Genomic DNA, 23,190 nt, shown 5'->3' on the forward strand with positions numbered 1-23,190 from the left:
TAGACCTACAGCTGCTTCTGGGATCCTAGACCCCCAGGTCTTGCAGGGAAAGTTATGCACAGAAAAAATATGGCCTTTTTATGTTTTCTTCCTTTGCTCGGTGACCCTCATGTGTCTGAATGACACTGTTGCAAAGGGTATTTCACCTTGCATTGCTGAAGGCTTCCAGAATATCTGGGAAGTCATAGGCCACCGTGGCAACATAGGCCCCGATTTGAATCCCCCTCCTAACACCAACCAATGGCAGGAGATACTAAGAAAATGGTTCCCATCCATAGGAAGATAAATGGAATGTTATCAATGTCAAGGATCAATGAGTTGATCAGGAATGATGCTCCTATAAATTTAGGCAGCATCATTTCAGGAGGCTAATTGATTTTATTTAATATTTATGAAGCATAAAAAGAATATTATTACAGGAACACAACAATTTCAGGACAGTGATTGATTTCATTAATAGTATAAGGATGAAAACAATAACATTAATTACATGGACGCATGATTAGTACCCAGGAATTGATAGGAATGTAGTCTATATAACTGAATAATTTATAGACATCTCTAACACTCTATAACAATACATATTTATTAGCATACTGCCACATGCATGTCAATCTGTTCTTATTTTGCTAACACCTGGGGCTTGATCACAGGTCTTGGGAACAGCCTGTCAGCTCAATTTGCCCCAGGATGGCGTGCTGACACTCACCCATTCATGAATTGGGCATTGTAGGCTTGTAGGCCGTGAGTTTAGATCCCAGCACTCCCCAAAATTGAATTGTGGAGTAAGAACTTGATGGTGATACATGTTTTCCTTTTCTGTGACAGTCTTAGGTGTCACGTATGAAGTGGAATACATATGCAGACCTATATCTTATGTAATCAATGTAATCAATGTTTTATGTGCTATATTAGTCAAAATAAATTGTCAATACATGAATAAAACAAAAAAATAAAATAACAGCACTCAATGCATTATGGAGTCACCATATGTATATAAATATAAATCATATATGTAAATTGTACATGAATAGAATGTTTTCTAGTGGTGGGGATCTATTTCAGGCCTAAAGAACAGACTTGAATTTCTTGACTTAAAGGAGGCCAGCTTCTCCGTCCCACACAGTGCAACAGAGTTACCAAGGCCATAGGTTCCAAGGTTCCAATCCCAGTCCTGGCAGAAAAATGGCACCTTTATATTATGTAATAGTATAGTAATTCTTAGGTATTTCATTATGCCTCCATTTTATGAATGTGATTGTTTAAATGCTTCATAAAGCATTAATTAACATTGATTAGTGTCCTATAACATAATTGTATATAATTTTATCCTAGAATCATTGAAAAAATGCTCTTTCAATCATGACATCCATCATATTCCATCGGTAATCATATGGACAGGAATAAGTTTCTAAGGATAGCCTTCCATTTGGAGGTGGCAGGACCAGGATTCTAACTGTGGGCTACAGCTCCCAACACTTAAACCCAAGGATATGGAACTCACCAGTCTGCCCAAGAACATCAGAAAGACCAATGATTAGGCAGGCACCAGTGGCTCTCAACAGTCTTCCTTGATACTTACAAGGCTGTGATGGGAGGATCATGGTCAAAGTCACCATAGGAAGGAAAGTCCAACTTCAGTGCCAACAAAGCCAGAATCCCTGTGGCTGCAGTGTGGAAGGCCAGCCTTGAGCAAAAGCAGCTCACAGACTGTGCCCATATCCTCAGTTCATGGTCTGGGACTGGGAACAAACAGCCATACACAATGATCTTTGCAGCCATGTGGCTAAAGAAGGTCACCCTCTTGTCTCCAACTGAATTGGACATTGTTCCCTGGGAAAAGGGCTGGGGGAGCTGCTATCTTCTTGACTCCTCCCATACTGTTTGCATCACAGGATTCTGGCCACACCCCCATTCTTTCATTGTTCTTTATGACCAATGAGATACAAGAATGGTGGCCACGCCCACATTCCATGCTGCCTGGTAGCACCTGGATTCCCTCTGTTAGTTTACACCACTACCAGCAGTTGAGGAAGGTAGTGATGGCTGAGTGGTGAGAAGAGACTCAAGGCGACTGGAATATAGAAGGAAATTGAGAAGCCGGCCTACGCCCCAGCCCCCTCCCTGCCTTCCCAAAGTTCAGAATTTCAAACATCAGGCAATGGCACCCTGCCAGGGCATGTAAAGCTCCAACCTGGTCCCTGGGCCTGGTTCTCTTCTCTGAGGTCATGTTTCTGCAATGCCACTGCCATCCCTGCTCACCCTACCTGGAGCAGCCTCAAGCAACTTCCCCAGGAGCACTTGTGAGTGGCTGCCGCAAAACCACCCCTACCCCGGGTCAGAAACCCCTCTGGGGGCACCATGACACCCTACTTGTGTCCTCTCCCTGTCTGTGAGGAGCCACCTTTCTGTCTTGGGAATTTCTGAAGCAGAGCCTCAATATATGGTATGGTTGGACTGGATTGAGGTCCTCCTATCTCTGACAGGTATGCTCCACCAGGCCTGGTAAACTGTAGTTGGGATGGTAGACAAGTAGCAACATGTGCAATCATTGATTTAGATGGATTATCCCTAACTTTTAGTCCACAGCAGCCGAATCTTTTTTTTTTCTTTTTTTTAATTGTGAAAATACTGTACAGAGGGGTTAAAATCACATGGGGAAGATAATGAGTACATTTCTTATCAAGCATTGTAGCCTCCTCCTTTGTTTCCCCTTCACATCCCATCCTCATCCCGCACCCTTACCCGATCCTCTACCTCCCCCTACCAAAGTGGTAAAGTTCATTTTTGACATACAAATTCTACGTCTCAATGTTGCAATGGGTCCACCTGTAATCGTTATTTAAACGATTTGTTTTTTCCTTTCCCCTCCATAAATTATAACATCAAATACAGTAAAAGCAGGGATTGTACCCTGAGGAAGCGACATAAAAAGCAACAAAGAAATAACCTCATAAATGTACTAGAAACAATCGTATGAAAGAAAAAAATTTGAATACATACCTTAGGTTTCATTTTCCTAACATGAACTTATCGGAACTTTTCTGCTTGACTCAGATATATACTAGTTATTGCAAATAAGGGAAACCATGGGACCTTTGTTTCTTTGGGCCTGGCTTACTTCACTTAATATAATTTTTTCCAAGTCTTTCCATTTCCTAACAAATAGATCAATGTGATTCATTCTGATGGAGGCATACAATTCCATTGTGTATATATACCCAATTTTGTTGATCCATTCATCTACCTAGGGGCATCTCGGTTGGTTCCATATCTTAGCTATGGTAAAAAAGGCTGCAACAAACATAGTTGTGCTGATAGCTTTAGTGAGCTCTTGTTTGTGAACATTTGGGTAAGTGCCCAAAAGTGTGATTGCTGGATCATAGGGGAGCTCTATGTGGAGTCTTTTGAGGAGCCTCCATACTGCTTTCGAAAGTGGTTGAACAAATTTACACTCACAACAACAATATAGTAGGGTTCCCTTCTGTCCACATCCCTTCCAGAATCTGTTGTTATCAGAGTTCTTGATTATAGCCATTCTAACTGGGGTGAGGTGGTATCTCGATGTTGTTTTGATTTGCATTTCTTTTATGGCTAGAGAGGTTGAGCATTTCTTCATGTGTCTATTGGCCATCCTCTTTTCCTCTACAGAGAAGTTTCTCTTTATGTCTTTAGCCCACTTATTTATTGGGCAGTTGTTTCTTTGAAGATTTGTTGTTGGGGGATTTAATTTTATGAGTTCCAGGTATACTTTAAATATGAGACCCTTGTCCATTCTATGGTTATTGAAGATTTTCTCCCAATCCATGGGCTTTATAATGATCTTACTAGTTATGTCCTTTGCCATTTGGAAGCTCTGCAATTTCATGCAATCCCATTTGTCCAACCTTTCTTTGATTTGTTGTGTTTCTGGGTCTCATTAAGAAAATTTCAGCCTGTGCCAAGGAGACCTAGGATTTCTCCTATTCCCCTGTAATGTTTTCAGAGTGTCTGCTTTGACTCTGAGTTCTTTGATTCATTTGGAGTTGATTTTGGTGCAGGGTGATATATAAGGATCTAACTTTAGTTTTCTACAAGTAGTTAACCAATTTTGCCAGCACCACTTACTGAAGAAGTTGTATTTCTTCCATTATATTTTTTAGCTCCCTTATCAAATATTAAAAGGCTATAGGTATGTAGGTTCATTTCTGGGTTTTTAATTCTATTCCATTGGTCTTGTGGTCTGTTCTTATGCCAGTACCAAGCTGTTTTGATTACTATGGCTTTGTAGTAGAGTTTGAAATTTGGTATTGATATTCCTCCAGGACTGTTCTTTCTGTTGAGGATCATTTTTGATATTTGGGGTCTTTTATTTTGTCCCCTATGAATTATTGGATTGCCTCTTCTATTTCCTTGAAGAATGAGGTTAGAATATGGATAGGTATCACATTGAATTTGTAGAGAGCCTTGGGAAGGATTGCCATTTTCACGATGTTGATCTTTCCAATGCAGGAGCATGGGAGTTTCTGCCACTTTCTAAGATCTCTTTTGATTTCCTTTTTCAGGTTTTTAAAATTTTCATCATAGAGGTCCTTCATTCTTTGGTTAAGTTAATTCCTAGGTATTTTATTTTTTGTGGGACTATTACGAATAGAGATGCTTTCCTAATTTCAGCCACACTTTTCTCATTGTTGGTATAGAGAAAAGCCATTGCTTTTTGAGGGTTAATTTTATACCCTGCTACTTTGTCAAAGTTTTGAATCAGCTTGAGTAATTTGGGAGTGGAGTCTATGGGATTCTTTAAATACAAGATCATGACATCTGCAAAGAGGGAGAGTTTTACTTCTTCTTTCCCTATTTGGATCCCCTTTAGGTTTGCATCTTGTCTTATTCCTGTAGCTAGGCATTCCAATGCTAGATTGAAGAGAAGTGGAGAGAGAGGACATTCTTTTCTCGTTCATGAGTTAAGGGGAAATGGCTTATTTTTTCACCATTAAGTATAGTATTTAAGTATAGATTTGTCATATATAGTATTTATTGTATTGAAGAAAGTTCCATGGATTCCTAATTTTTGCAGATCCTTCATCATAAAGGGGTTTTGGATCCTGTCAAATGCATCTATTGAGATAACCATGTGTTTCTTATCCTTGCTCCTGCTAATGTGATGAATTATAAATTGATTTGCCTATATTGATCCAGCTTTGCACCCCTGAAATTAATCCTATTTGATCATGGTGTAGGATTTTTTGGATGAATTGTTGAACTTGATTAGCCAAAATTTTGTTGAGAAGTTTTGCATCAATGTTCATCAAAGAAATGGGTCTATATTTATCTTTCTGTGATGAGTCGCTGCCTGGTTTTGGCATGAGAGTTATGATGCCTTAATAGAATAAGTTCAGTAGTGAACTTTCTCTTTCAATTTCATTGAAGATTTGGAGGAGTATTGGTGTGAGCTGTGTTTTGAAGGCCTTCTGCTGTAAAGCCATCTGGTCCTGAACTTTTCGTAGGTGGGAGGTTTGTTATTGCTGTTTCTATTTCATTGCTTGATATGGGCCTGTTAAGATGGTTTAACTCCTCTTGGTTTAGTTTTGGTGTGTCAATATTTGCTAGGAAAAGTTTCATATCTGCTAAGTTCTCAAACTTATTTGCATAAAGTTTTGAAAAATATTTCCATATAATGTTCTGAATCTTGGTTGATTCTGTGGTGATGTTTCCATTCTCATTTCTGAAATTATTTGTGTGTGTTCTTTCTTTTTTGATAAGATTTGCTAAGCGTCTGTCAATTTTGTTAATTTTTTGGAAGTAACAAACCTTTGTTTTGTTGCTTCTTTCTATGTTTTTTTGAATTCTAATTCATTAACTTCTGATTTCATTTTAATTATTTCTTTGCATCTACTGGATTGCGATTTATCTTGGTGCTCTTTTTCAAGGAGATTTAGATGTGTCACTACATTGTTGGTTTCAGATCTCTCCAATTTGTTGATGTAGGAACTCAGAGCTATAAACTTGCCCCTGAGTACTGCCTTTGCTGTGTCCCAAAGGAGCTGGTAATTTGTGTGTTCATGAACATTTGAATTTCCTTTCTAATCTCTTCCATGACCCACTGGTGATTCAGCAGTATATTCTTCAGCCTCCATGTGTTACAGGATTTTCTCTGGTGGCTTTTGGTGTTGAGTTTAATTTTATTTCCTTGTGGCCTTAGAGAATGCAAGGTATAACTTCAATGTTTCTGAATTTGGACAAGTTTGCTTTGTGGACTAAAATGTGTTCTATTTTCAAAGATGTTCCATGTGCTGCTGAGAAAAATGTGTATTCTGATGCTGCTGGGTGAAATATTCAGTAGATGTCTGTTTAATCTAGTTGATCTATGCAGTTTTTTAGATCTGCAGTTTCTCTGTTGAGTTTTGCCGAGTTGATCTATCTAGAGGGGAGAATGGTGTGTTAAAATCCCCAACAATTAATGTCTTTGTATCTCTGTGAGATTTGAGGGAAAGTGCTGCTTCTTGGATAAATTTGGGTCCTCCATTGTTTGGCGAATAGATATTTAGAATTGTAATATTCTCCTGAAGGAGAGATACCTTAATTTAGTATGTAATGACCTTCTTTATCTCTTCTCATGAATTTTAATTTGAAATCTCTTATATCTGATATTAGGATTGCAATTCTCGCCTGTTTATGGGGGCCGTTTGCTTGGTAGATTTGTTCCAGCATTTCACATTCAAAATGTGTTTGTTTTATGGACAATATGTGACTCCTGAAGGCAGCAGATAGAAGGATCTTGCTTTTTAATCCAACTAGATAGTCTAAGTCGCTTAATTAGAGAGTTAAGTTGTTAATGTTGAGAGATAGGACTGAGGTATTTGGGAGTACCTGCCATTTTATCCATCTTCTTGGGGGCTGCGTCAATTGCGTTCTTATGGTTCTTGGATTCTCAGTTTGGGTGCGAATTCCTGGCATTTATTGTTATCTCGTTAGTTTTCTATGTGTAGGACGTCTTTAGGAATGTTTTGTAGAGCTGGTTTGGTGGAGATATATTGTCTTAATTTTTCTTTGCTATGGAAGGTTTTTATTTGACCTCCAGTTATGAAGGAGAGTTTAGCTGGGTACAGAATTTTGGTTGATAATTGTTTGTCTTTAGGGCATGGCATACATCATTCTAGGCTCTTCTTGCTATGATTGTTTCCGCTGAGAAATCTGAGGTGATTTTAATTGGTTTCCCTTTATAGGTGATTGATCTTTTCTCCTTGACAGCTTTAAGGATCTTTTCTTTGGTTTGAATTGATCCTGTGTGGATTATAATTTGATGGTGGGATGACCTATATTGGTCTGGTCTTTTTGGAGTTCTAAAAGCTTCTTGTATCTGAATAGGCCTATCTTTTTACATGTTTGGGAAGTTCTTTGCTAGGATCCTGTTAAACAAATTTCCTAGACCATTAACTTCTGTTTCTAGGTTCCCCTCTACACCCATTATCCTCAGATTAGGCCTTCTGATGGTGTCTTCCCAGTGTTGAATAGATCTATCATATTTCTCTATAATATCTAGGCTGACATCAATCTCCGAGATTCGATCTTCTGCATGGCCTAACCTACTATCAAGACTTTATACTTTGTTTTAAATTTCTTTTTCTTCTAGTTGGTCAGCTTTGATGGCTTCAAATTCTTTGTTGGAGCATTGTTTTAAATCTTGTGTGAACTTCTTTACTTCCTTAATTTGGTTGTCAGTGTTTATTCTCAAATTATTTAGTTGATTGGTTATTCCCATTCCTTCTGTTGGGCTCCATTCAGCATTCCCTTTGTGGTCTCCCTGACATCGATCAGTTCTCTGTTTATGGATTCCATGAATGCCTTTAGTGATCATTCTGCATTCTCATCGAGCTCTCTCAATTCCTGTATTTCTCTCTGATTAAGCTTCTTCACATTCACGCAGTTCCTGTAGTTCTCTTTGAGTGATCTCAGCCTGCTCACGGCATTCCTTTATTTCTCTTTGAGTGTTCTCAATCTGCTCATGCAATTATGTATCTATCTTTGAGTAGATTCCTCACGCTCATGATATTCTTGTATTAAATTTTGTTTTGCCTCCTCTCTCTCCCTATCACGCTCATTCAGAGTCCTTTGCAGGTTTTCAATCTTTTAATTTACCATAATTACCAGTAGTGTTTGGAGAGCTTTGTGTGACCTCTCCTCTGGATTATTGATTATCTTTTCTGACCCCTGATTATCATGAGTGGGAGTTGAGATACGCGGACTTGCCATTTTTCTTGTGTTTTTCCAGGTTGCCCTGCCCATTTGGGATGAAAGTAACGCTGGTTTTGTGCTAGCTCACTATTTTAAGGCAAGCATCAACCAAAGTCTGTAGTTTCACAGTCAAAAATCTGCAGATACAATCTAGTTCAACAGATATACCTATTCAATATCAAACAACTATGTATTAATGGGCTACGAACATTGCAAAGAAGAATTTGGCCAACAGAAATTATTATTTTTAGGGTGAGATATGGGTAAAAATCGGCATATAGGGATATGGAAAGGCAGTGGGAGAGTTAAATTAACTAAATCCTAATCACAAAGCAGGAAATAGGTTGGATAGAATGATAGTAGAGAGAGAGAAAATAAGAAGAAAGAGAAAGAAAATACAAGAAAAAATAGAAAAACAAAAATTAAGATGTAAGAAGTGCAACATTAAAAAATTATGCAAATGGAAACGTAATATTTACAGAAGAATGTGGATAGAATAAGAGAAGGGGAGGGATATAAAGGAGACATGAAAAACTTATAAATATGCTTAAAATATTATGTACGTATAAAGAGGTAGTACCGCTATTAAGAAATTTAAGTCTAAGAGTTTTTAAATTGAGTAATAAAATTCTGGATGAAGTGTCTACACAATGAGGTCTAATAATCAACTATTGGCATATCTGAGAATGAGCAGAACAACAATTAAGTCACGCAAAGAAGAATGAAAAAGAAAAAGTGAAAAGAGTGAGAAGGAAAGAAAGAAAGGATCAAATGATCAGTAGAGCTAAACAAAAAAAATTTAAAGAGAAAAAAAGTAGACACACATATCCTCTAAAATAAAAATTATGAGCGGTAGAAAAAAATTAAAGTTAAAAATTAAAAATTAAAAAAAAACTTTTAGAAAAAAATGTTATAAAAGGTAAAAAAAGAGTTCTTTGATTTTTTGGGGTGGGAGGAATTGGAAGATCCTGTATCTCCCTTAACCTGTCTCTTTTTGGAGTTTCTGGTCTGCTTGTGGTGTTTCATTTTCCTGTGGCTTGAATTGTTTCTTAAGTCAGTTTGAGCAGGCAAAAAAATCACAGCAGTCGATTCTTAACCACAGGTGAAGCTCTGGGTAGGGTCACAACCATTAGACCTCATTCTCCTCAGAGGAGTTATGAGAAAACAAGGGATTTATACAGAGGGATCTCCGGAGCATGGCTAGGTACATAGGGAGCAGCCTTCAGATAAGGTTCTCCGAAATTCTGTTAGCAAATAACAGTAAGGCAGCCAGAAAGGGCACAGGTGGGGCCTGTTAATTGTGTAACGGATGTGGGATTATGAAACAAAACATTGCTTTCTTTCATAATTACCCTATACCCATGAGGAAGAGGATCCTTCACTGTGTTGAGTTTTGCAGCTGGTGAAACCAAGCACAGAGAAACCAGGTGACCTACTTATGACTTCAACTTCACAGGAAGCTCTGCCTGACTTAGCTACCTTGCTCCCTAGGACAATGGGTGCTATTCAATCCACTTTTTGTGGAAGGAAGTCCACTTCTTGTCAGTCGTGGGGCTGGAACTCTAGGCATAGGCGATGTTCCTGAGTGCCTCAGCAAAAGGCTAGTGCTCTACCACTTGAGCCAAGAGCACTACTTCTGATTTTATGGTAGTACTTTGGAGTAAGAGTCTCACAGACGTTCGTGCCTGGGCTGGTTATGAACCATGATCCTCACATCTCAGCGTCCTGTGTAGTTAGGATTAGAATTCTGAGCCACTGGCACCAGACTTAATTGTAATTTTGACTTTTTTTCTCTATCTCTCACAAGAACTGGTTGAATGGGTGCTGGAGGAGGGGGCCCAGCATCCCCATGTAGCTGGAACCCAAGGAGGCCCTCTCATTCTGGAGGTTGGCTCTGGGTCAGGAGCTGTCTCGCTCAGCTTGTTGAAACAGCTCCATGAGATAAGCCCCTCTGTTCCCTGGCTAGACCGTGACAGTTCTTCATTGTCCATCCAGCCTTACTAGACTTATTTTATTGTATTGTCTTCTACATCATTTTCTAGCACCTGGCCAAAATTATGATATGTAGTTACGTAATGAAAATATGTTGTCATCTTAAGAAATTTATTTAAGTCTCTGGGAATGTGGCTTCATGGTACGTTGATTGCCTACCATCCATGAAACCCTGGGTTCAATTCCTTAGTAACACATAAAAAACCCACTGGAAGTGATGCTGTGCCTCAAGTGATAGAGAGCTATCATTGTGCAAGAAAAAAAAAGCTCAGGAAAATTCACTACCCCTGAGTTTAAGCCCCTCGACTGGCAAAAAGAAAAAAAAACAAAAACAAATAAAACAGTAAATGCAAAATAAATAACCCATACTTGGAATATATAATTGCTTCTTCTATACTGACACCTGATTCATGTACTTTACTTATATGAGGATACTGTGTTGAAAAAAGTTTTGTTCATTAAGTCACAGCAATTAATGCCAGGAATGTGCTTAGATGTCAGTTAAAGTTTAATTCTGAAAATTCAACCATTCCAGGATTTGTGTCATCACTGATAATCACAAAGAGAAAGGTAGGCTATGTGTAATCTTGAAATCTTTTTGGTCAATTATGGCACCAAAAAGGCAGAGGCTAATTAATAGTTGTGACAGAAAATAAGGAATAACTCCAGATAGAAGGAATAAATGTTAGTAATTAAGGTATACCAGAAACTGTTCTTGAGAACCATTTTTGGTTATTGTAGAACTAGTTGTCAACTAGGCTTTTCTTCATTGCCTTTAGCATTCTAAATCTCTTAGGCTAGCTCTTAATCTCTGTTTGATAAATGTATCTCCTTCTATGCTATTCTTTCATACCTTATCTCCTTTGCTTTCTAAAAATATTATTACTATATTTCTCTATGAACATTTCCTGATACTAAATACACCTATACAGATGGCAGAGGATGCTAATGTAAGGGTCCCATAGCTCATCAGTCATTAATGTTACAAAATGGAAAAGGAGGATATATGTATTGCTACTTCAATTTTTCTGAAATGCTGCAATGTCATCATTTGGTTAAAATTTCCATTCTTTGTCTACACAGTGTCATTCAGTGCACCTAAATGCAAATATGAGCCAGGTGTTGGTGGTTTACTACTTTTAATCCTAACTACTCAGGAGGTTGAGACCAGAGGATTTTGGTTCAAAGCCAGCCTTGTCAGGACTGTCCATGAGACCCTAACCTTCAATTAACCACCAGAAACCCGAAGGTGGTGCTATAGCTAAGCACCCAGGATCAGAGGTCAAGCCCCACAACGAACAAAAAAAGGTGAAATATGACTTTAAGTTTCCCCAAAAGGAACGACAAGATCAATAATCTTCCCAAGCAAAAGAAAATAATTCCAAAATGATTCAGTGCACCTACTTTTGCTGAGTTATGTTATGGATTCTTTGCTGGACATATTCTCCAAAAACAAATCGTTAAACCAAGGATACAGGTGGACCCATTGAAATAATGAGATGAATAAGTCGTTATGTCGAAAAACGAACTTTACAACTTTGGTGGGGGGGAGGATCAAGTGTGGGGAGGGGGTATATGGGAAGAGATGGGAAGGGGAAACAAAGAGGAGGCAACAATGATTGATATGAAATGCAATCGTTATCTTACCCATGTAATTGTAACTCTTCTGTACGGTATGCTCACATTAATAAAGAAAGAAAAATGTCAAATATTAGCTTTACAATAAACTTCATCTAAAATTTCTTTTTGAAAAGGGTAGTCTATACAGTTGATGTCACTTGGCTTTCTTACTATCTTAGTTTAAAGCCAAACCAGGTAGGAGAGTCTGTCAAACTCTTATCTGTAATTTCACAGCAAAAAATACAGAAGTGGAGTTTTGGTTCAAGCAGTAGAGTACTAGCTTTGCGGGTAGGTGAGCAGGAAAGAAAACTGTTCAGGGACAGGGTCCAGCCTCTGGGTTCAAGCCCCAGAACCAACACAAGCTAAACAAAAAAGCAAACAAAAAAACATATTTCATTGGGACCTTCCTTAAAGGAGTACTGGTCTGAAAAGTGGCTCCTTTTGCTGATCATACACACAAGATGCTTTTTTGGAATCCTTATTGGTCTAGAGAACTCAGGATCAAACTAAAGGAATTGATAACTGACTCCTGCAACAAAAGAATCATCTCAGGGGCCAGGCGCTGGTGGCTCACGCCTGTAATCCTAGCTACTCAGGAGGCTGAGATCTGAGGATCGCGGTTCAAAGCCAGCCCGGGCAGGAGAGACCATGAGACTCCTATCTCCAATAAAGCACCAGAAAACCGGAAATGGCACTATAGCTCAAGTGGTAGATCACTCGCCTTGAGCTGAAGAGCTGAGGGACAGCGTCCAGGCTTGAGTTCAAGCTCCATGGCCGACAAAAAAAAAAAAAAAAAAGAATCATCTCAGGGGTGAAATATCCATCCATAAAACACTTTTAAACCAACATGTATTTGTTTATTTGCAGTAGAATTTTTTTTTGGGGGGGGGTGGTCCAGTCGTGGGCCTGAACTCTGGGCGTGGACACTTTACCTCTGCTCTTCAACTCAAGGCTAGCGATCTACCACTTGAGCCACAGCACCACTTCTGGCTTATTTTTGGTTATGCGGTGCTGAGGAATCTAACCTAGGGATTCAGGCAAGCAGGGCAAGTGCTCTACCACTGAGCCACCTTCTCAGCCCCTGCAGTACATCATATTTAAAGCAACGTTATTTCCTTTTGTTCTATGCTGGCCATCAAATGGCACATTATTTCTTTTTGTAATTCTCTCAACTAGAAGTTTACAGAAAAATTATATATGAGTAAAAACACACTAGAATAAGTCAGGGACAGATTTTCCTTCAAGCCTTCGGATATTCTTCTTTTACAGTAAAAGGAAAGCACAAGTTAATTTTGACTTTGTCAATCTTCTATGTTCCATTCCTCTCTTGGGATCAGTTTCCACATCCAGTAACAGTTACTTTCAGGAACAATCTATGGTGCTGCTTGAGGTATAATGAATGTTTTCTGGCTTCACCGAAATAACACAAGGACACCTTTGGACCTGTGTTAACACGTGTTTCAGAGACAACTTAGTAAAGATAAAATATGAAATTTATATTTCTTATAAATATATTATCCATGAGTATATTGAGTTCAAAATTTGCAAATTCTCTGTAAATTAAAGCGAATTTTAAAGGGGAGAAGGTTCTCAGATCATTTTTTTGTGAGAGTATGTGCTGCACATTATTTCCCAAGTGTACATGAATTTGATAACTCATGTTAACAATAGCAATAATAAGAGAAAGAGAAATTCTGTGTTTAAGTATAAGGGTTCAATACACTACAGAAGACTATACAAATAAGACCACGTTGAAACAATAAAGCCAAGTCCAGTATGTAGATTTATGAAATTGATATAGAGAAAGCATTACTCCTACGTGGAACACGAAGTATATTCTAAATCATGCTTGCTAATGACACAACTTTGTAGAAAGTAGAATGTAAGAATAATTCTGTTTCAAATGCCAGTCAGATATAAAAGCATGGACTTAATTGGGAAAAAAAAAGTCCATCTTGAGAGAGCAGGGATTATACTAGCCATGAACTGGTGGATAAGATCAAATTTTTTTCTTTCCTTTACTTATATATTTTTGTTGGTGGTGGTCTTGGCACTTGAACTCTGGGCCTGGGCACTGTCCCTCTGCTATTCAGCTCAAGGCTAATGCTCTACCACTTGAGCCACAGTGCCGTTTCCAGTTTTCTTGCAGTAAATTGGAGAAAAGAGTCTCCGGGGCTTTCCTACCGGGGCTGGCTTTGAACTCCAATCCTCAGATCTCAACACCACCCAGCTTAGGATCTCATTTCGAACAGTGTACACTCAGCATATGTAATTTGTATATTCATCTATCTTTATATGAAATCTTGAGTTAAAAATCTGGACTACAGCTTAGACTTTACACTCGAAAAATTTTTGTAGTTTAAAAGTTGATTCTAATGGATAAATGAAACCTAAGAATGTAAAGGAGTCTGGGAAGTTCAGTTTGCATCCAGCCTGGGCAGAACAGTGTTTGAGACACTATCTATAATTAACCAGACAAAAGCTGGATTGGAAGAATGGCTCAGGTGATGGAATAACAGTCATGAGCAAGAATGAGGAATAAGAGCTTGAGGCTTTTGCAAACATACATCTAAACATACACATACACACAAAGGCCCTTATATGTGCCTCTGAAGCAACTCTCAGAATATGTAGAAAAGCTAGAAAACAATAGAAAAGATGTCCTGAGTAAAACTAGAATCAAGTAATAATTTTTAAAATGAGAAAATCCTCAAATGAACTTTCTTCAAAAAAGTTTGAGAATATTACATAAAGACCAGAGATAGTAAGAGAGTCAAGTAATCAATATTAAAGGGATTGGATCTATGGAGGAATGAATCAGAGACCCGGCAGATGCATTGAAAATGTTCATACCCTGTGTTAAATGTTAGAACATCTTTGAAAATAGTACATGAACAGTCTGAGAAGTCCAGTGGATAATATCACTGGGGAAGTTCAGAATTGCTAATCTGTTTCTAGATTAAATAAAACAAGAAGGGGCTGGGAATGTGGCTCAGTGGTAGAGAGCTTGGCTTGCATTCATGAAGCCCTGGGTTTGATTCCTCAGCACCACATAAGCAAAAAGAAAAAAGCTGGAAGTGGCTTTGTGGCGTAAGTGGTAGAGCGCTAGCTTTGAGCTGAAGAGCTGAGGGACAGCACCCAGGCCCAGAGTTCAGGCCCCATTACCGGACCCAAAAATAAACAAACAAACAAATAAGTAAATAAAGAAAGAAACTATGGTGGGGCAATGTGATACAAGCCTTGAAATCGAGCACTCAGACTGACAGGAGATAAGAGACTGTAATTACTACTGATACCTTCCCTGAAGCAGGTAGTATAATTTGTCTTAATAAAACAAACCAAACAAGATAGGAATGCACTGTTGGAAGTTTCGGCTAATTTCTTCATTATGGTTTGAAAAGCCAAGTTTTCTATTGAAATGCAACTGGTATATAACCCTCAGTTGTGTTTTAAATGCTCTCTTCATTACAGAACATTCCTAGATGCAAAATGGTTCATGATTCCCATCCAAAATTTGAAAAAGTAAGTAATCATCATTCTGTTAGATTCCAAGGAAAGAATGAAGGATTACAAAAGCTTAAGCCTGGAGGAATAGCAAAGTTCATCGAATGTAGGTCTTTATAGATCTTGCTAAATTAGAGTTAAGACTTCAAAAAATACTTTGGTTTCGTTTGTAATTTCATATTCTATAGTATACTACAATTTTTTTTTTAGGTAGAGGGTTTAATTGACAAATTTATAAATGTTTCTTGCATTCTATTTGCCTAGCATATTGTTTCAAGAGAGTTATAATTAGAACTAACTGCTCATGTAGAAAATGATAATATGAATAATGTAGACCGAGTTGCCAACAAATTGATGATACTAATTTATAAATTTAGAAAAAGCAATTTTTGAGGCTTTAATATAACATGGTATGAAGAGAATAATTGTGTGACATCTTCTTTCTTCTACCTGTATGTAACACAGGAAGCAATTTCCTTAATTACGTGCCTCTGTATATACAGTGAGAAAAATGCAAGGTTTGGGGTTTGTTTTTATTTTTATTTTTGTTTTATTGCTTTGTCATAGGGCTTGAACTCTGGACCTGGACACTGTCTCTGAGCCTGTTAAGCTCAAGGCTTGTGCCCTAACACTTCAACCTCAGTACCACTTGTGTCTGGCTTTTACTGAGAAGTTTATTGGAGATAAGAATCTAGGGAACCTTCCTGCCTCATGGGCTTTGAACTGTAATCTTCCGATCTTAGCATCCTGAATATCTATGATAGTTAAAAAAGTATAAATATAAATAATATTTGCAAGAATACCAGGTGAGGAAAAATGATGCAACCCAGTTTATTGTGGTGTTCTTTCCAGAACACGGAGGGCATCACATTAGCAGAGGTGTAGTATTTTTCCCAATAGAGATAAGCTATTTGTGATGTAAATTAAGGGAATTTTGAGGTGCACCCTACAAGTTGAAAACTGTTGGTCTAGGATGACTTTATGGCATAAATTATGGGATTGATGGTCATAGAAATAATAGCTTAATCTGATAAACAATTGCTTACTCTTGAAGAATTAATTATAACTGACGCTTTACAGTTTTATCCTACACCAATATGTGACTATTTTTCTGTTCACTTCTCAATCTGTAACACCCCATTGGAAAATGCATCTATTGCAGAATTACATAACATGGAAACAGGTACTATTTTGAATCTCTCAGGTATGGAATGTTCAGAATTTTAAAGTGAGTAATTATTAGTCGTATGAATTTTGAAGAACATATATATTCTTTCCTCTTAACAACTTATTTACTTTTAAAAGTTATGGATTTCCATAGAATTAAACGGTTTTCGGTTTTAGTATGAGAAAGTACTAGTTAATTCTTGTTTGAAAATATTGGCAAGTATATTGTGAAAAAATTGTCTGGTTGGATAACATTCAAGTTGGTGGCCCTCCCATAAAGAAGGGGTAATTCATTCAAATTAGTGGCCAAATAGTACTGATTTTTTTTAAAAGTTACTACATAAAGAACAATATTTACTATACCAATACAGTGAAATTTTATTTCATGCAGGTTATTTTTTAAATTTAATTTTAATGTGAAAGTGATGTGCAGTGGTTTAGCAATTGTAAGGCAGTGAATACATAACTTTTCAAACTTATTATCCCCTCTCTCATTTTTCTCACAGTTTTCCTTCACCCCAAAACCCCTCACAAGTTGTAATGTACATTTCCAACATATTGTCTTCTGAGTATTGCTATTGTATTGGTTTTCCTTTTCTCCTGTGTCTCGCCATTTTGTTGTTCCTCTTCCCTTCCCTAATTAAGGTAAATGTATACACAATACACAGGGTACCAAAATCAAACACAGTAGGAGATAAACCATAGGGGAAAAACCCAACGAAAATAGAAATCACATAGTACATTAAAAACAACTGCAAATAAATATCTCTTTCCATATCTTAGAGTTCATTTTGCTCAGCATCATGTTCATATATAAGCATAACAAAGTCACTTGAAAATAATAGTTTCATGGATACTATATCATGAAAACAACATGTTAACTGTTTTTGATGGTAAAGGTGGAATTAGGATTGGTAAATTCGCGATTCTGATAAAGGAATTTCAAAAGAGTTTTAAAATTATGACAGGTCAATTTTAATTGTTCAAAATTTTAACTTAGCCTATTAAGAAAATTTAAAATTGCCTGAGAAAATAGGCTTTCATGCAAAGAAATTCATGGAGACTTCGCTGAGAAGGAGAAATGTTGGTAAGATGGCTCATTTTCACAGTAAACAAACAAACCTCACAAACCTTGCTGTAAATCCTGTAGGTTCCCATGAGAATTGTCCTTACCCAGGAAATATACTCTTACTGCGTGAAACAAGGTTGTAATCGAATTTAAATTAAAAGTTTTTTTTTTAAATAAGACATCAAAATTTGGGAATTGACTTTTAATTACTAAACAGTAATTCCCTTAAAAAGATAATTTGAGTCAAAATATTTAGGGAGAAAGTGCCCTTCACAATGAAACAACGTATTGAATTTACACTTTTCTGTTTTAATACTTTCCACAATGTCTTTGCACGTGAAGCACTGAAACACAGAAAAAAATCTGATTGGATACTTCAAACCAATGATTTCACATTTCATAGTAGCTTAAAAATATAATATCCTTATTAACATGAGATAGTGAAGACTTCTTTTTTTACATAAGCCAAAAAGTTTGGGGATCAGAAAAGAATTGAGCAAATTGAAAAGGTAAGAAAACACGTTATTAGAAACCCTAGCTAAGCATTTTGGTTTCAGCAGTGGAGGGGACCAAAACTTTTTGATATAGATTGTCTTAATGTTTTTGCTACCTAAAGTGATTTTACAGAGCCTATTTGGCTCAGTATAATGAAGAACAAATTGAATGAAGACATGACAATAAATTCCACCTCCAAGTAAAAGAGTTTTCAAAGAGAAACCATGAAGATGTAGTAGTGGGGGACATCTTATAGTCCTTCAGCTTCACTAGACTTGAAGCCAAGAAGTTGTGATTAATTGGAAATCAAGCAAGAGCTAAGAGGAGGACATAGAAGTAGGACATAGAAGTATTGTCCTTCGTAACAGACAATGTCATCCAAGGAATAGGTGATTTAACTCTATTCTTCTCCATACATCATGTTGATCAAATACAAGAACAAGAGGAAAATAATCTATTTAAATAATTTTGCAAAGAATAACTTCACTGTTCCTGATATGGTACCTAAGGAGAGTCTTAAGAGAGAAGATAAAAGTCTTAAGAGAAAAGATAATAGTAGAATATTCTTAGGTTTCCTCTAAATATCTTTTTAGCAAAATATATCGTTGAGGTTAGAAGTGATTGAACCAAAAAGTGGTGGAGTACTTATTTTTGTGGGCACTTTATACACAAGAAAATTTCAAGGTAAAAGAAAAATGAAAAAAAATTATAGCCAAATAGTTGTGATTATAGGTTCTTGGACTGGATTTTTGGAGACAAAGTTTTGCAGTAGTGTTGGTCCTCATTAACATAGTTGTTTGGTTTTCGTGGCAACCAAATGAAAAGGGGAAGTTTAATGGACTCGCTTGAACAAGTGAACAGCATGATAGAAAATAATGGCAAATAATATTTAATGAATTATTTTGAACAATTATTTTGTGAGAACAAAGAAGGAAAGAAAATTCAAAATCACATGACGTTATTAAAAGTATGAAAATGGAGTAGTGAAGAGATTGAGAGAAAACATAGAGGACTATTTTCTCTCCAGTGGAGTAATAGGTTCTTGATCTTGCTACTTCCATTCTTTCTTCACAAGCTATCAAGTGTGCCTCAGGACTGGAGTATCCAGTTCAGATAAAGAGCACTCGCAGAAGAAAATATTTGCAGTAGATATAGGTGATTTATAACCTTAGACAATCTTTTTAAATCTGTTCAAAATTCTCCCCTACCCCAAGCTTCCCTCTTTTAACAGCTTTCTTTGCTTTTCCAAAGACCGCCCTGCATTAACTGCTTAAAATTTTGCAATGTCATATTCATACTCTCTAGAGATTGCTGTTTGGTTGTGATTTTTGTGTGTTTTTATTGTTGTTTTTAAGTGAATTTCAAAAGGTTGTGCAAGTGTGTTACAATTAAATATGTCCATCTAATTGTCCAATGCTCCTGGATCAGAGTCACTCCTTCTATCAATCTCAACCAACCCTTTCTCCAAGATTGAGTTCAGATTTAGCACTTCCTTTATTACATATGTACATTGAGTATTCTAGCTGTACTTGCCCCTTGTTCCATTTTTCATTCGTTCTATTTCTTGACTATTGTTCCTCTCTGGTTTCAATTTCCTGATAGTCATTCTGTTAAACTGCCTGTTAATACTTTGAAAGGCTTATATGCATTCCATGGAGTTTCACTCCCACATACACTTGAACTGTTGTCAGCTTATATTTCCATAATTCATTCATCTGCAATAACAATTTGCAAGACTGGAGATGTTAAGCACTTAGACATGATTTTATTCTCATTCATTTGGAAGATTAATCTTTAATCAATAATCAATAAAAATGGCTTAGAATTTATTCCTAACTACCAGTTTTTATAAATAGCTTTGGACAATGGTGTGTGATTATTTTTATTTTACATAGGATAATTTTTTCTACTACCTATAAGTTTTGGAAAAAGAAGAAAACTAAAATTTACTTCTTAGAGGAATATGACAGAAATAGAAGACAGATTTTGTTTGTCACATCTCTCATCAGTACCCATATTCAAGACTTAAAATCATATTTCTTACTATGTTAGACAGATAGGGAAAACATAAAACAACGCATGATAAGGCAGCTATTAGTGACTTTTTAAAATGTACCTTCTTCTTTGATGAAATTTACTTTGTTAGCTAATATTTGTGTTTGAAATATGGGAGGCTGATCTATTTAACACATTTCTGGAAGGCACCTACTAAACAACACAAATGGTGAGGGGTACTATTTCTACAATTTAATGAATGGTTTAACTTGTTTGGTATTAGTGCTGGGTACGTAAATCGACTCTATTGTAACTTGCTCCCTACACTTGAAAACCTTGTAAAGTCACTATCATCTACCTGTCAAGGGTTATTTTGGCAAATGTGATTTTAAATAGTTTATTTGAAAATGAATATACTTTCAGGAGATAAAATGTAGGTTATCATTGGTTTGAGAATGACAACATTTTTATACTACAGAACCTAGTTTTACTGAACTACCAGTGTTTTGAAGCACTAAGGATCTTCCCAGTTAATGTTATTCTAAATTATATTTGACCTCTAAATCAAGTATTCCTAGCCTTGGTAGACCAATTATGGATTTATCATTACAGAAACTATTTTTTGGGGGGGGTCCAGTCGTGGGGCCTGAACTCTGGGCCTGGGCACTGTCCCCCAACTCTTCAGCTCAAGGCTAGCCCTCTACCACTTGAGCCACAGCGCCACTTCTGGCTTTTTTCTTTTTGCTTATGTGGTGCTGAGGAATCGAATACAGGGCCTCAGGCATGCAAGGCAAGTGCTCTACCACTGAGCCACCTTCCCAGCCCTACAGAAACTATTTTTTGGCTGCACTGAAATCTTTCATTAATCATTAGGAGAGGAGTACTAAAAATAGTCTTGTTCATTTGTGATTTTGTTCACTCATATGGGCTGGTCATCTGTAAATTGAAAGTTTGAATTACAGTACTTTCTCTCAGATTTTGTGATCTCATCTTTCATTTTAAGTTGCCTTGCATTTCACAATTGATTTCTGCTAATTCTTGTAAGGAATTGGGGTCCTGAAATAATGTAGAAATGAGAAATTGAGATGAGTCTTCAATTATTTTTTAGAAAGATTCACTGTGTGAAATTTAAAATCAGCACATATAAATATAAAATATATAAGTATATATAAAATAAAAATTGTTTTGCATTATTGTGTTGTGGTTAGGGAATCAAAAGCAACTCTGTTTTAAAGTATTATTCCATTATCTCTAGCTCAGTTTTTGGTAGAGTTAGACTTAAAGCTTTAACATTTGTAGATTTACACCCTAGAGCTAAGAGGAAACACTATTATTAAAACATTACCAATTTAAGGCCTAATATCAAGAAGAAACATATGGCCTTCTCCAGGAACTATGGAAATATTTGGTGATAGAAAGTCAGTAGTGTAAATTCCTGCCAGGTTGGATGATAGACATGCTAGAACAGTAGGTAATAATGCATATGAATAATTTTTTCACCTTCTTGGCTTTAGCTACTTTTGAAATGATAAGTATAATAAACAATTATATTTTGATAAAATACCTTCCATTCTGAACAATTCTGTCTGAACTGTTCATCTCTCTATGATCCCTTGTAACTAAGATTAGTTTTGTTCCAGTAAGACAATCTATGCTGTCAGGGTAAGATATTCTGGTTGGTCTGTTCCTACATGGAAGAAGGGTAAAGGTTCAGGTAGACATTTGTCCCATCAAGACCTCATTTGGGAAATTTTAAGCTGCAGAAGTTTAGAAGTAGCTCTTAAGTAAGGCTTACTTTGAATCCATTAGATCTACAAAGCTAACTGAGTTGATAAATAAGTACCTGAAAAGCCATCACCTTTGGACTTAGCTGTAAAGGTTTCAAAATATGATCAAATTTAAAATGAAAATGACAAAATAGACACTGAAAAAAATTGTAAATGTGAGTGATCGACCAAACGATATGTTTTTTTCCACTATACACAGAATTTTAGAGAAATAAGATCAATAGCATTTTTAGGAACAATAAGAGTTCCTTGTTACGAATAGGGAACCATGGATATATGCCTGTATAAAGATTGCATCATTAAGTACTTAAATTTAGAGGGTACTACATGCTTCAGAAGCAGGTCTACCCAAATTACAATACAGAGATTAACATGAAACTTGCACAAAGATGATATGAAAATTTGTGAAGTATTCCATAATTTTCATTCTTCTGATGCAAGAAATGAAAAACAGTTATTAAAAAGTTAATTACAAAAAAAGTGTAAAAATACATGTAATTTATAGACTTAAAGGTTAGTTTGACATCAGTGTATTAATTCTTCACCTTAGAAAGGCCTTTACATAGCATAACCTTTACAAAACTTGAAATTAGATAACATTGTAATTTTATCCCAAAGAAATAAAATAATATAAGGACCTAGGAAAAAAAGAAATCTTAAACTTCTTCTATATGGAATGCAATCTGAAAGGACACATTTATTAATGAACCTATACCTTATATAACAATGTAGAATTCCAAGTATTATATCTAGGAGTGAATGAAATAGATTATGGATATTATACAAACATAGATATACTTTTTTCAGAAAACTACGAGGAAAAACTAGTTTCTATACTATTCATTTCAACAGATAAGTTAAAATTATTTCTGATTTAAAAAAATCACAAACTGCAGAAATCATTATAGATGTATACAAACAACTCTTGAATATATTTTGACATCAAAGTCAGGCAAATCACTTGGAAGAATACCATGGAATCCATGAATTTTTAAAGTAAGATATTGCTGTTGCTTTGTATTGTGAAAAAAAAATTTAAGGGACACAAAGGATGGACTGGCATTTTTGAAATTTAAGACACTTAACCAAACCATTACGACTTAGGAGAACAATTTGTACAGCCTTCCACAACTTCAAAGAGGTAGTGATACATACTTATCCTTTTGGCAATATTAAATGCAGTTTCTTCCAAGTTTTTCTTCAGACCTGGTTTGATATAATTATTCAAGAGTGTATCTTTTCTATTTCTATTCCTAGCAGCAAGATGCAAGTCAGTCAAGAGGCCTTTAGTTTGGGTATTGGTATCTGCATCATGATGAATTAAGGAAGAAGCCACTCTAATATTAT

At 36.4% G+C, this 23,190-nt stretch overlaps 1 pseudogene; it reads left to right on the forward strand.

Moving 5' to 3' along the window:
* Positions 1–22,170: 22,170 nt before the first annotated feature.
* LOC138827400 (U6 spliceosomal RNA) lies at positions 22,171–22,267 on the forward strand (annotated as a pseudogene).
* Positions 22,268–23,190: the final 923 nt, after the last annotated feature.

Source organism: Dipodomys merriami, unplaced genomic scaffold, assembly GCF_024711535.1.
Source record: "Dipodomys merriami isolate MVZ:Mamm:240054 unplaced genomic scaffold, mDipMer1.0.p SCAF_155, whole genome shotgun sequence".
NCBI lineage: Eukaryota > Metazoa > Chordata > Mammalia > Rodentia > Heteromyidae > Dipodomys > Dipodomys merriami.